This window comes from Grampus griseus (genome assembly GCF_964374135.1).
Source record: "Grampus griseus genome assembly, chromosome: 13".
NCBI lineage: Eukaryota > Metazoa > Chordata > Mammalia > Artiodactyla > Delphinidae > Grampus > Grampus griseus.
In genome coordinates this window covers 21122911-21135411 of record NC_139007.1, presented here as the reverse complement: position 1 = coordinate 21135411, position 12501 = coordinate 21122911, and positions in this window count along the sequence as shown.

Below are 12501 nucleotides of genomic sequence, written 5' to 3'. Positions count from 1 at the left end.
TGCTTTTCAGACCAAGCCATTTGGTGACATTTTTGAGCATTACTATGTGGATGCCTCGTTGCTACTATTTGCATTCATATTGGGCCAAAATGTCAAGACATAATTCAGGAAAAAAATTTAAAAAACAGAGTAGAGAACAAAGAGTGGGCAATAAATATCTGATTTGAAGATGACCTCCAATCTGCCTTTTATGTAATTAGGACTTATTTCTTCTCTTATCTAGCCTCTCATCTTAAGTTTCTTGCTTTGGCTGAGTTCCATAGGGAAGAGGACAAAGCGTTGTCTTCTGGGTACCCAATTATGTTACGTTTTCAAGATGCTACTGTTTTCTTTTATCTGAAGTAAATATGAAAGCTAATTTAAGGAAATAAACACTTATGTAAATTTTAATTAGGATATATTTCTGATTTAAATATTTCAGGAAACTTTTTTAAAAAGCAAGTCAAGGTGAGGTGAATGATGAAAGTTGACCCTGAACTATATACCTCGTTGTTGGGAAAATAAATGCTTTATAGGATTTTCTACCTGGGCTGATCTTGGAAACAACTCACTTAAATATTAATGGATATTGAGGACAGGAAAGGATGGAAAAGAACAGAAGAGATTTCCAGGTGCCCTCTGGGGCAAATGAAGATGACTCACTTTTCCTTTGATGAGAAGTTCAGCAGCTGTCAGGGAAAGGCTTGCTTTCAGAGACAGGGGATACAGCTGGTGGTAGAGATAAACTGATGGACAGGCAAAAGAAAGGTAGACAAGTCAGAAATGCAGTCCTCCATGGTACCATCATCACCGTCTCCATTGGAGGCTGGGGTTGAAACAACCACGTTCTCTGACAGAATCTCCCCTCCAGAATTAGATATGAGCAGATGGAGTGTTGGGGTCCCCTTTGGAGACAAGAACTTGAAACAGAAATTGAGAGATAAGGAAGCTGGCAAGTTCTGTCATGGATGGCGAAAGGGGAATGAAAGTTTCACATAGAGAAACTGACATTCTTTGTTGGGGAGTTCCCTGGTTTAAAGCTGCTTCTTTTGACATTGTCTTGGCCAGGAAAGTTGTGAAAAAAAATCATAGCTTTGCCCACTTTTCTGAGAAGTATTTGGCGTTCTCAGAAGATTATTGTAATTTGGAGCGTTTATGCCTAATTGTAAAGCATTCCTAAGAATGAGGCTTGCCTCTCCTTTTCCTGCCTCCTATTTTCCATTTCCCTTTGACACAGCAACTGAAAGAGAAAAGGAGTCCCCTAGATTTTCATCTCTACTCTCCCTTCTCCAAGTTCTCATGTTAGAGGATTTGTTGGTGGCTGGAATGGATGAGGTGGTAGTGGCCAGAATGGGGTGATGTGAGAGCTGTGGCCAGTTTACCTGGGGCTTGACACCTGCTGCTGAATTGAATGCAGGAAGAAGTTCACAGTGTAAGCCGCTCTCCCCACGGGGTAAAACGGTTCATCCAGGGATGCTTCAGTGTAGAACCACTCTCCCAAACCACCTGGCTCCAGCACAGTTTCCCTAATTAGGTCTCTTTTCCCCATGTTGGCCCAAAGTCATAGATTCACATTCTCTTCCATTCAACTTGCTTAACTCCCAATACCTTTGTTTAAATGGTCTGGTATTTAGCTTTTAGCCAAAAACTGATTAAGAGAATGGTTTTGTAAGGAAAACAATTTGAGAGATCGTCGCCCTCTTCCCTAGGCACTCAAAGCTCTATCAGTGGATTAAGTTCAGTCCTGGGGAGGTTGTCCACTTGGACCTAATTCCTACACTCTTTCACCTAAATACCTTCTCCAAGAATCATTCTAATATAACACTTTGATCTTGTCTCTGTTTATGCCCTACCTATTTCTAAAAATAATATGTTTGTTCACAAAACATGATAAATACAAAAAATTAACAAAATGGAAATGAAAATAGAGAACCCATAGATTATGAGCAGCCTGGCAGATTATTAAAACCCTTAACCATCGCTGAGAAGGAATATCATACCTAGCGTTAAGTTTCCTGGCAGTAAAGGCAAAGGAGGAAATACTTAGAAGGAGGAAGCATACCAGTTATTCATAAGAGATAAAGCTTATCTTTCTATTGAACTGAAAGGAATTTTTTACCTGCACATTGCCTAGGAGGCAGGGCGTGGTTCAATGCATTCAATGCATAATGTTCTCCACCAAAACTTTACAGACAGTGAAGAAGGGGTTCTCATAAGATCATTTGTGTAGTAACCTTTGGCAAAAGTACTACAGGGGGCACAGAGAAAAGGGAAGTTTGTTTTGCCAGGGGTTGAAGCAGAGGAACTTTCACCAAGGAGAATGCAATATTGACACTGAGTGTAATTTTACCAGGTAGAAACAAGAGAATGGGGATTTTCTGAAAGCAAAGGCATAGAGTTGATAACATTCTGAAAGTCATTTGTATATTTGGTGAAGCATCAAAGGCCTAGTAGTGTTGGAACACATAGGAAACATAAGGAGATAGGGCAGTATAGGACCAGGACGCACATCTTGCATCCCCTGCCTTTGTTGGATATTGTATGTTTGCATGAACCATGAAACAGTGATATCTATGGCTCTTCCAGCTCAATAGATGATTCCTTTACTACTCCTAAGCCTTTGCTCACCTCAAAAGTCAGACCTGTAATGCTTCCCACATAGACCAGAAGATGTGGGTGACTTTCTGTATACGGGCTCAGTCTAGCTGGTGGGATGGAGGGGCTCTTTTGTTTGTACTCTGCAGTCTTTCAGACAAACTCCAGGTTTTCTTTGGTCTCTCAAAAGGCCGATGAAGAGTGGGGAGGAAGGCATCTGTTAATGAAATAAGGTTCCAGGTAGTCAAAGGGAGTCATTCCTCAGCAGAACATGGAGATTCCCAGGGACAGCCTGACTCAAGGTGTTGAAGGGGAAACAAATTGTCTCAACGTCATGTGCCTCTTAAAAGTTTGGGGGCCAGGGCTAAGAAGTTGGGGAGCACTTGGTTTGAAAGTCAGACAAATGTGTTCCATGTGGAGCCTAGTTAGGAGACCACCTTCAGTTAATGTCCCCTTGAGACTTACTAATAGGATGGAGACAGTTCTGTGTCAGATCACCTTCTATGCGAAAGGGAATACATTTAACAGAACTCCTGTGTGGTTTTGAGATTCGAGTTGCTTCTGGATTTGCACAGAAATTATTAAGCATTTGAAAGTCACATCTAGTAGACAAGACTGGAAAATATGTCAGCAGATAGAGTTATTAAACCTCCAACATAGAGCTCCCTCTCCCCTTGAACCTAATTTCACAGAAGCAACGAATGATGTGAGCCTAGCCACAGAGAAGGGAAATTCAGCACTCCCACCAAAACATTCTTCGGTTATCCCAAGCTTTAATTCTATGTTCCTTTTGAGGGTTTTCATTTTCAATAGAAAAATCTGAACCTGGGATTGAAAATTCTGTAACAGCATACAATCACCATCTAAAAAGGCTGGGCATTGTGACTTGTAAATCATGGCTGTAACAACTTCTCCAGGGTAAAATTCCCACAAATCACTTATTGATGAATTCATTGCCTTGAATGCCTGTTACCATTATAAGATGTTACCAAGAGATATGCTAATTCCTCTCCAGAACATTACTGCTTTATGCTCATTGCTAATGGTGGGAGGGAAAGCTGTGTTCATTTTTAAGATAAAAATAATCCGAAAACTAGACATATAATAATCCTTGTCCTGTAAATTCCATTCTAAGAGCCACTTGTGCTCAGGATAATAGAGTTTGAAGATATATTCTAACCTGTCAAAGAGAGTTCCAAACCATATGCAGAAATATGAACTAGATATGATGAGCTGTTTCCTGAATAAAAGTCAGGCATCTTTTGAAGCAGAATGAACATCTTTGGCTCCCTGGTGTTTGAATACAAGGCAGCCTTAATTTAATGACTAGCATTTGAATAACATGAAGAAATGAATGTAACCTCCAAATTTATCTAAGGGTTGAGCAAAGTTTTGCAATAGGAAAATTCTTCTTCACTATTCATCATTGCTAAAAACTGAAACATCGGATCCAAGCGGTTTGTTTTACAAAAAAAAGATTTACTTGGGAGAGTGAGTACTGTGAAGCATTAACTCATGAGCATAAATTAGTTGGCAGTAGATTAGTGATTATTTTCACCATTGGGTTTTCAATTGTTTTATGGCTTTTACTACCTTCTAAAGAGTTTTTGTCCTGTGTTGGTGTCTTCAGAGAATGGGAGCTCCTCAAAGACAGAGAATCTCCTTATGTACTCTTGTCTCTACTTTCCCTTAACCCCCTAGTGTCTGGCAATGTGACAAGCAAATAGTGCTCAATAGATAGCTGTTGAACAAAATAATTAATAATTATTAATATTAAATATAAAATAGAGCTAGTTGATTCAAAAATTCAAGGGTGGAACTACAAGAGAGCTTTTTTCTCTTTATCAGGGAAAAAAATCAACTTTATTCTGAATTATTTTTATTTAAGCAAAATTATCCCCAGTATAAGGTTAGCTGTCATGGCAAGGAATGGGTTGGGATAAAGACCCTATTCCAGCCCTAGGTGGTCCATTCTATCACTCTTCAACTTTTCTGTGGTTCCCAGATATCTCTATTATATACCATCACTTCCTTCAAACATTTCCAGAAGGAGAGCAAGAACTCTAGTCAGTAGGTTGCTTTGTACTTTAATCCGAAGGCCTTGCATCTGAAAGTATTACTTTCCTTATGCAGAAAATCACAGCTATTACAAAAAGTCACAGAGATAGAGCCAACTAGGGCTTTGATCTATGATTACTTTGCCTGTAACTGTTACAATGAAAAGAAATAGAAAAATTTCACTGGGACATTTCAGTGCACAGCCCATGGTCCAAGGCTTCCATGGTAAGCTTGGCATTTGTTGCCCTGTAGTTACCTGAACTACTGTGGCATATTTCCGGGTGAACTTCCTACAGAGTTGAAACACCAGTTGTACAATGCATGCCCAGTTGAGGGAGAACAAGAACCACATTGCTGTATCTTTTAGTTAGGATGGTTTCAAGCTGGAAGTGCCAGAAAATTCAACATATTCAACATAGGAAATATGTTGGCATTGGCTGGAATACAGAAGTCCAAAGGTAGGGCAGCTTGAGAAATAGCATAATTTAGTGGATCCAATTTCTTTGGACTTAGGTTTCTGTCTCCAAGTATACTGTATGCTAGCCCCATGCTTAAGATGAAATCAAAGTGGCTGCATCACTTCTGGGCCTTAAATCCATGCAGGGTAGTAACAGAGGAACAAAAATCTGTCCTTTTCTGTGTCCTCTCTTAAGATGGAAAAAATACTTTCCAGAAGTTTTGCAAACATTATCTCACATCTCACTGTCACATGCCCATCTTGAACTAACCTCTTACTCAGGGATTATGCCATCATGCCCTGTAACTGAGGTCATCCCCCCAGTCACATGACTTCTATACAAAGTGGAGGCATGAAACAGGCATCAAGGAGAAAGCCATCATTTTCAACCACATCATCATTGTGCCAGGACTATATAACAACTATTAAAACAACTCTGAAGCTTTTAGATAAAGATGACATCTCTTTCTTTTGAAACTTACCCAAAATAACAAAAAGGATACAAGGACTGGGGCTACAATCCCAAATCACATACTATAAAATATCTGCAAAATATTATACAATTGGGATCAAGATAAATAAGGACATTGAAAGATAACACGTACAATACTTCCTCAGATCACTGGCAAAACACGTATGAACTAAAAATAAGTGTCACTTCCGAAAAGGCTCATCCAAGGATGCTGTGATTAGAGCAAGATCTAACAGCTGGGAGCGGCTGCAGGAAAAGCAGGTAATATGATTGACAGAGGTTAACAGATGTAAGAGCCAAACCACCAAACTGAGGAGACCCAACACACCCATGAATGGAATTTCTGAAGAGTGGAACAGAATATGTGACACAGGGAAAAACACTCAACAGTACAATAGAAGAAAACTCTGAAATAGTTGATAGAAATGAATCTACAGATTGAAAGAAAAACCTCAACCCAGAAAAAATGATACAGAATAATCAATACCGAGCTGTATCCCAATAAGACTACTGATCTTCAGCAATGAAAGCAACAACAACAATGAATTTTAATTTTACCCCAAGTAGAAAAATAAGTTTCCAGAGGCAGAAATAATTCAGTTGATCCCAGAGACTTCTCTTCAGTAGTGATTAATGTTGTAAATAGCCGATCGGTGCCTGTAAACTTCTAAAGGAGATAAAGTATAGTCAAGAATTGGAGGAGGTTGAGAGGAAGTGGGGCTTTTCTTTGAATTGAATGCTGTCAGGAAGTAGGAAGTAGCATTAACTTTGGGGTTGGGCACCTAATAATTCTTTTCTTTTAAATTAATTTTTATTGGAGTACAGTTGCTTTACAATGTTGTGTTAGTTTCTACTGTACAGTAAAAGGAATCAACAATACATATAACCCCTCTTTTTTGGATTTCCTTCCCATTTAGGTCACCACAGAGCACTGAGTAGAGTTCCCAGTGCTTGCTATACAGTAAATTCTCATCAGTTATCTATTTTATACATAGTATCAATAGTGCATATATGTCAATCCCCATCTCCCAGTTCCTCCCACCCCCCACTTCCCCCTTAGTATCCATACATTTGTTCTCTATGTCTGTGTTTCTATTTCTGCTTGGCAAATAAGATCATCTGTACCATTTTTCTAGATGGGTTAATATACGATATTTGTGTTTTCTCTTTCTGACTTACTTCATTCTGTTTGACAGTCTCTAGGTCCATCCACGTCTCTACAGATGACTCAGTTTCGTTCCTTTTTATGCCTGAGTAATATTCCACTGTATATATGTACCACATCTTCTTTATCCATTCCTCTGTTGATGGACATTTAGGTTGCTTCCATGTCCTGGCTATTGTAAACAGTGTTGCAATGAACATTGGGGTGAAGGTGTCTTTTTGAATTATGGTTTTCTCTGGATATATGCCCAGTAGTGGGATTGCGGGGTCATATGGCAGCTATATTTTTAGTTTTTAAGGAACTGTTCTCCATAGTGGCTGTATCAATTTACGTTCCCACCAACAGTGCATGCATGTTCCCTTTTCTTCACACCCTCTCCAAGCATTTATTGTTTGTAGATTTTTTAAATATAAATTTATTTATTTATTTATTTTTGGCTGAATTGGGTCTTCGTTTCTGCGCACAGGCTTTTCTTCTTGTGTCAAGCAGGGGCTACTTTTCATCATGGTGCATGGGTTTCTCATTGCAGTGGCTTCTCTTGCTGTGGAGCACGGGCTGTAGGTGCGTGGGCTTCAGTAGTTGTGGCACACGGGCTTCAGTAGTTGTGGCACATGGGCTTAGTTGCTCCGCGGCATGTGGAATCTTCCCAGATCAGGGCTTGAACCCATTTCCCCTGCATTGGCAGGCGGATTCTTAACTACTGCACCACCAGGGAAGTCCTGTTCGTAGATTTTTTTTTTTTTGCGGTACGCGGGTCTCTCACTGTTGTGGCCTCCCCCGTTGCAGAGCACAGGCTCCGGACGTGCAGGCTCAGCGGCCATGGCTCACGGGCCCAGCCGCTCCACGGCATATGGGATCTTCCTGGACCGGGACACGAACCCGTGTCCCCTGTATCGGCAGGCAGACTCTCAACCACTGCGCCACCAGGGAAGCCGCTGTTCGTAGATTTTTTGCTGATGGCCATCCTGACCAGTGTGAGGTGATATCTCATTGCAGTTTTGATTTGCATTTCTCTAATAATTAGTGAAGGTGAGAAGAATGAAGCAAGGCTAATGTTGTGATTGGTAAATAATCAACAATCACTCTTGTTTTACAGAATAGGTAGATGTTGGATCATTTTTGTGGTTTGGACAATGTTCATGTTTTTGTGTGAAAATGGTTTTCTATGAAGTTGTTTATATTCAGCAGCAGGAATGCCATAGCCTAGTTGTGAGTGCCAGGCCAGGTCCTGGGGGTCAGGAGCTGCCATCCTCCTACTTTACTGTCTGTAGCAGAGAGTTGTGTTGTGAATATGAATGTCTATGTACTGTGTCTTGGAAATTCTGGTACTCCTTAGGAACTTGTAAATAAAATTGATAACTTACAAGTTGCTATAACAGGCAAACATGGTTCCAAGATTTTATTATGCTATGTATCTGCCATTCTACTTTTGTGAGTGTGGGATTTATACTGCCCTAGTTACAAAAATTATAGTTGTAGTAATAATAACATCTGCCATTTATTGTGTCTAGTATGTACCAGAGAACCCATTAAGTGATCTATACTTGGGTCTCTTTTACTTCTCTCAAAAGCCAGTGAGGTCGGTATAATTATAGATAATTATAAGCTTGGAGAGTGTGTATAACTTCCCCAAGGTCACACACAAAATAAGTGACAGAGACACAATACCTTTCCATGTCTCTCTAACCTCAAATCCCATATCATTTCTGTTGATAAATGTTAATAAGGTTTCAGAAGCTTGTTATTTTCTATTATCCATAGAGAACAGGAAATACTAAAAGCAACAGCAGTGGCAATAATAGCATAGGAAGTAAATTTTTGTTAAAAAATGTTTGAGACTGCCTCCTTCCCCAAGATAGGGTTCGTTTGTTTGTTTTTAACCTCACGTTTATTGGATTACTTGATATTTCCATAATGACTTTCCTTTCATCATCTTGTTCTTTCAGCTGATCCCAATTAATTGCTCTAGAATGACTTTCTTCTTTTCTAGGTTTCTAGTCCCACTGGTGGGTAAAATTTAGGAAATTTATTTCTCCAAAGCACAGTGAGGAACCCATCTGTGATGATATCAACCACAGATGATCACAAAGAAAGAAGCTCCTGACCTCGGTAGCATCAGACAACCCCCCTCTGCTGGTCCCTTTTGGTAATGGGCTGAGGAACTGGGACATCAGGGCAAAATATGGTGACATTTTTGGCTGACAATTCCTTTAGAAGATCTTCCTTTTTAAAGTTGCCCTTGAACTAGAACATCACATGGAAGATGCCATCTGGCCAGTAAAATTTCCCAAGAATTAACTCAGTGAGGAAGCTTTATCTTTTATAAAAGTTTACCCAGGTTCTCATAAAGGGTCATGACTACTAAGTGACAGATTAGTCTTTAAAATTGCAACACTTTCCCACTCCATCTCTCCTGGGTTATACGTCTCTGAATGCCCACTTTCCCACACTACCTTCCCTTGTTGATCATGTCTGATTGCCCTCTAGGATGTTGAGAGAATGGCAAAGGAGAGATAAGGGGCTATATTGGTTTAGGGATTATAGTGAAGGAGGAACCAGGCTTGGGAGATCTCAGCCTTGCTAGTGTCTGTTTTAACCTCAAGGAAACCCATCATTTCCAGGAGAAGGTACTCCAGGCTGCAGAGAAGGAGATGACTGACTCCAGCCAATGCCTGAATGAGTGCTTTGGTTTGAACAGAGCAGAATAAAGAAAAAGAATGGGACATGAGCTGTCTCAAGACATTGTGTGAGCCAATCAACAGGAACAAATAATTATTAGTATTTATTTAATTGATGCCTAGAATTTTTACAGAGAGGAAACATTTTTGGCCATGGTGGCATTTCTTTCTAAGGCCTGGACAACCATGGCTCCACTCTCGATTTATTTTACTGCAGAAGTCCAGCCCTTTACAAGGCTTGCCTCACTGATTATTTCTAGAACCTACAAGGAATGTTTGCAAGTTCTACAAACCTGTCCCAGCTGTACCTTATTATAGATCTATCCCTCAGTCCTCCAAAGCATGGCTTCGACCAGATGATTATGTTTAACCAAATCTTATTGCTGGTTTAGAAATCTCAGAAGGGAATTAAAGTACAGAAAACTTAAAAATTGATATAAAACTAGATTTTGCCTAAGGTCTCCAGATTATGCCCCTGTAGGAGCCTTTATTGGTGTCTCTCTCCTTAGCCCATGACCTCTCTCCAGGTGCCAGTGCCAACCTGAATTTCCTTTCTCACCCAATCCAAGCCCTCAACCCCTCAGAAGCTTCCTCTCACCCCCAGGCTCAGAGCAGTGTCTGCTATTCCTGTTGTAAGGGGACAAACTTGTCATTGGGATAGGGAACTCAGCCCCCTGACTTAAAAGAAAATTTTTTTTGCTCATCTTTGTTTAACCATTAGCTAAAATAGATGTTTTCCTAATACAAATAAAGGACAATTTTCTCTTAAAGTTGAATGCATATCTCTGCTTCTAGTTGAAGTTTTGGACTTTTATCCGCCATTCTGTCAAAAAATATGGGGAGTCCAGTGTTGAATACAACATCCTGTAAGAAGAGGCATAGACAATATATTGTCAACATTACCATATAAGTTATCATCTCCATTGTTAAGACAAAAGGCAGTTGATCCTATCAAATTTTCTTTAAAAAAATGTTGTTGGTTACATTTTTCCCAATATTCTCCTTTCTGGAAAGAAAAATCTTCGTGGGAGATCCTTTGGACCAGAATAATGTCAGTTTTCCGACATTATTATGGAATTATATCAATAAGTTAATAAACAATTTAATAACATAAAGGCACTTTTTTTTCCTAGTGAAAAAAACTGAAGCATACTTTTTTTATTTATTTTTTTTGGTGGTAAGCGGGCCTCTCACTGTTGTGGCCTCTCCCGTTGCGGAGCACAGGCTCCGGACGCGCAGGCTCAGCAGCCATGGCTCACGGGCCCAGCCGCTCCGCGGCACGCGGGATCCTCCCGGACCGGGGCACGAACCCGTGTCCCCTGCATGGGCAAGCGGACTCTCAACCACTGCACCACCAGGGAAGGGAAGCCCTGAAGCGTACTTTCAACCATTCTTAATCACACACACTGGAAGGCTGTGTGTGCTCCCACTCCCACTTCAGAAGAACTGGGATCCAGTTGTGTCCCCTCAGTGAAATTAGCATCACTTGAAGCCATGATCTAGTGTTTAAAATTCTTACCTCAAAAACTTCTTTTGTTACCCATCCTCTTCTGACCCCTCCATTTGCCAGAAGCCTTTAAATCATTAAGTGATTATCTCTGTACCCATGTTTCTTTTACTTCTTTATGAAATGAGCTTGGAATTCGGTTTTGCCAATTTCATTCAGTGTGGCAGTGTTTATAATTGACGTCAATGGCTTCTTGGCCATCTGTAGTTCTTTTCTCATGCTCCTAGCTTCCATTTCCCTTGTTGAGAAGGTCACTTCTTTCTATTTATGTGACTCCTTTTACACACACCCTGTCCTTTCTTTGTAGGATTTTGCATCTTGACCTAGTCCCTTACCAATGACAGCTTCCTGACTATTCACATGTAATCCCTTTCCTCTTTTTTTCTGAAATCCTCCCACCCTCACCCTGCTCTCATGGCCACCTTGCACTGCTCATTTTAGCTTTTCTGATAGCTGACAGAGTCAATGTACCGGTCTGAAATTTGTCTCTAGCAGTTTAGTATCTGGAGTCACAACATTTAACCTTTTGAAGTGATGGAGAATTTTTACTCTATTTGCATTAACATACTACAGCATGGCTTCTGTGAGGTGTCACCCAATTTCTAACCTAAAAGTACAGTTAGCTGCATGATCTCATTGGTTTCCACGGGTTTGCCTATGAAATTTTGCCTTCCTCCTTTGAAACATCGCCCCTGTTCACGTTCAGAATGCCTGCTTATCTTATTGCCATCTTTAATGTAGCATGCTCATAAATTGGTTGTATGTAGGAAGGGGTCTGGGTTTGAGGTCAGCAAAACCAGAGTTAACAGTCTATCCCTTAACACTCACATAGTATTGGGTAAGTTCTTCAACCTTCACTAAGCCTTCACTTTCTCATATTTAAAAGGAGACTAATAATGACCTCACCCAGATGTTATAAGGATTCAATGAGATCATGAGTCTGGACGTAAACTCCTCGGGCCTGTTGATTCCCAATATGTTCACATGGAAGGAGGGAAATTAGCCAAGTGATGCTGAAGCACTTTTAGGTAAAACTTGAATATGTGCACAAAGTATATGTTATACAATCAGATCTTTGTCGTCCCATTATCCTCCCATCCATTGCATTTGAGAAAGCTCTAATACCTTGCTTATCTGAACATAATAACTCTAGTGTTTCTGCAAAAGCAAAAATTAGGGGCAGCATTCTAGTATGGTGGGGGGATCAGGAAAGCTACATTTGCATACTTTGGAAGTCTTCTATTTTTCATATCACAGAATTGATGAGACTGTGAAGTTTATGAGGATCTTAAAGTGCCACTGGACCCCTCCCCACCCTGAGTCTTGCCTTGGTTCTACCACCCGTTGGGTAGAAAAGAGGTCTTCACCTCTACTTTGTGAAGACAGCCATTAAACAGACCACCCAAGGCAGCCCTTGGACATGGCAGCCAAAAGAATGCGTTATGTTTGCACTTGCTAAGTGTGTAGGAAAACCTTCCCTGTGAACACAGGGAAATTGAGAAGCACACAAAGAATTTTGAGTAAGTCAGTTTCCCATTTTAAGCCTCATTGTATGAGAATATTCAGCTCTAGAGAGCAGCAGCATACCCA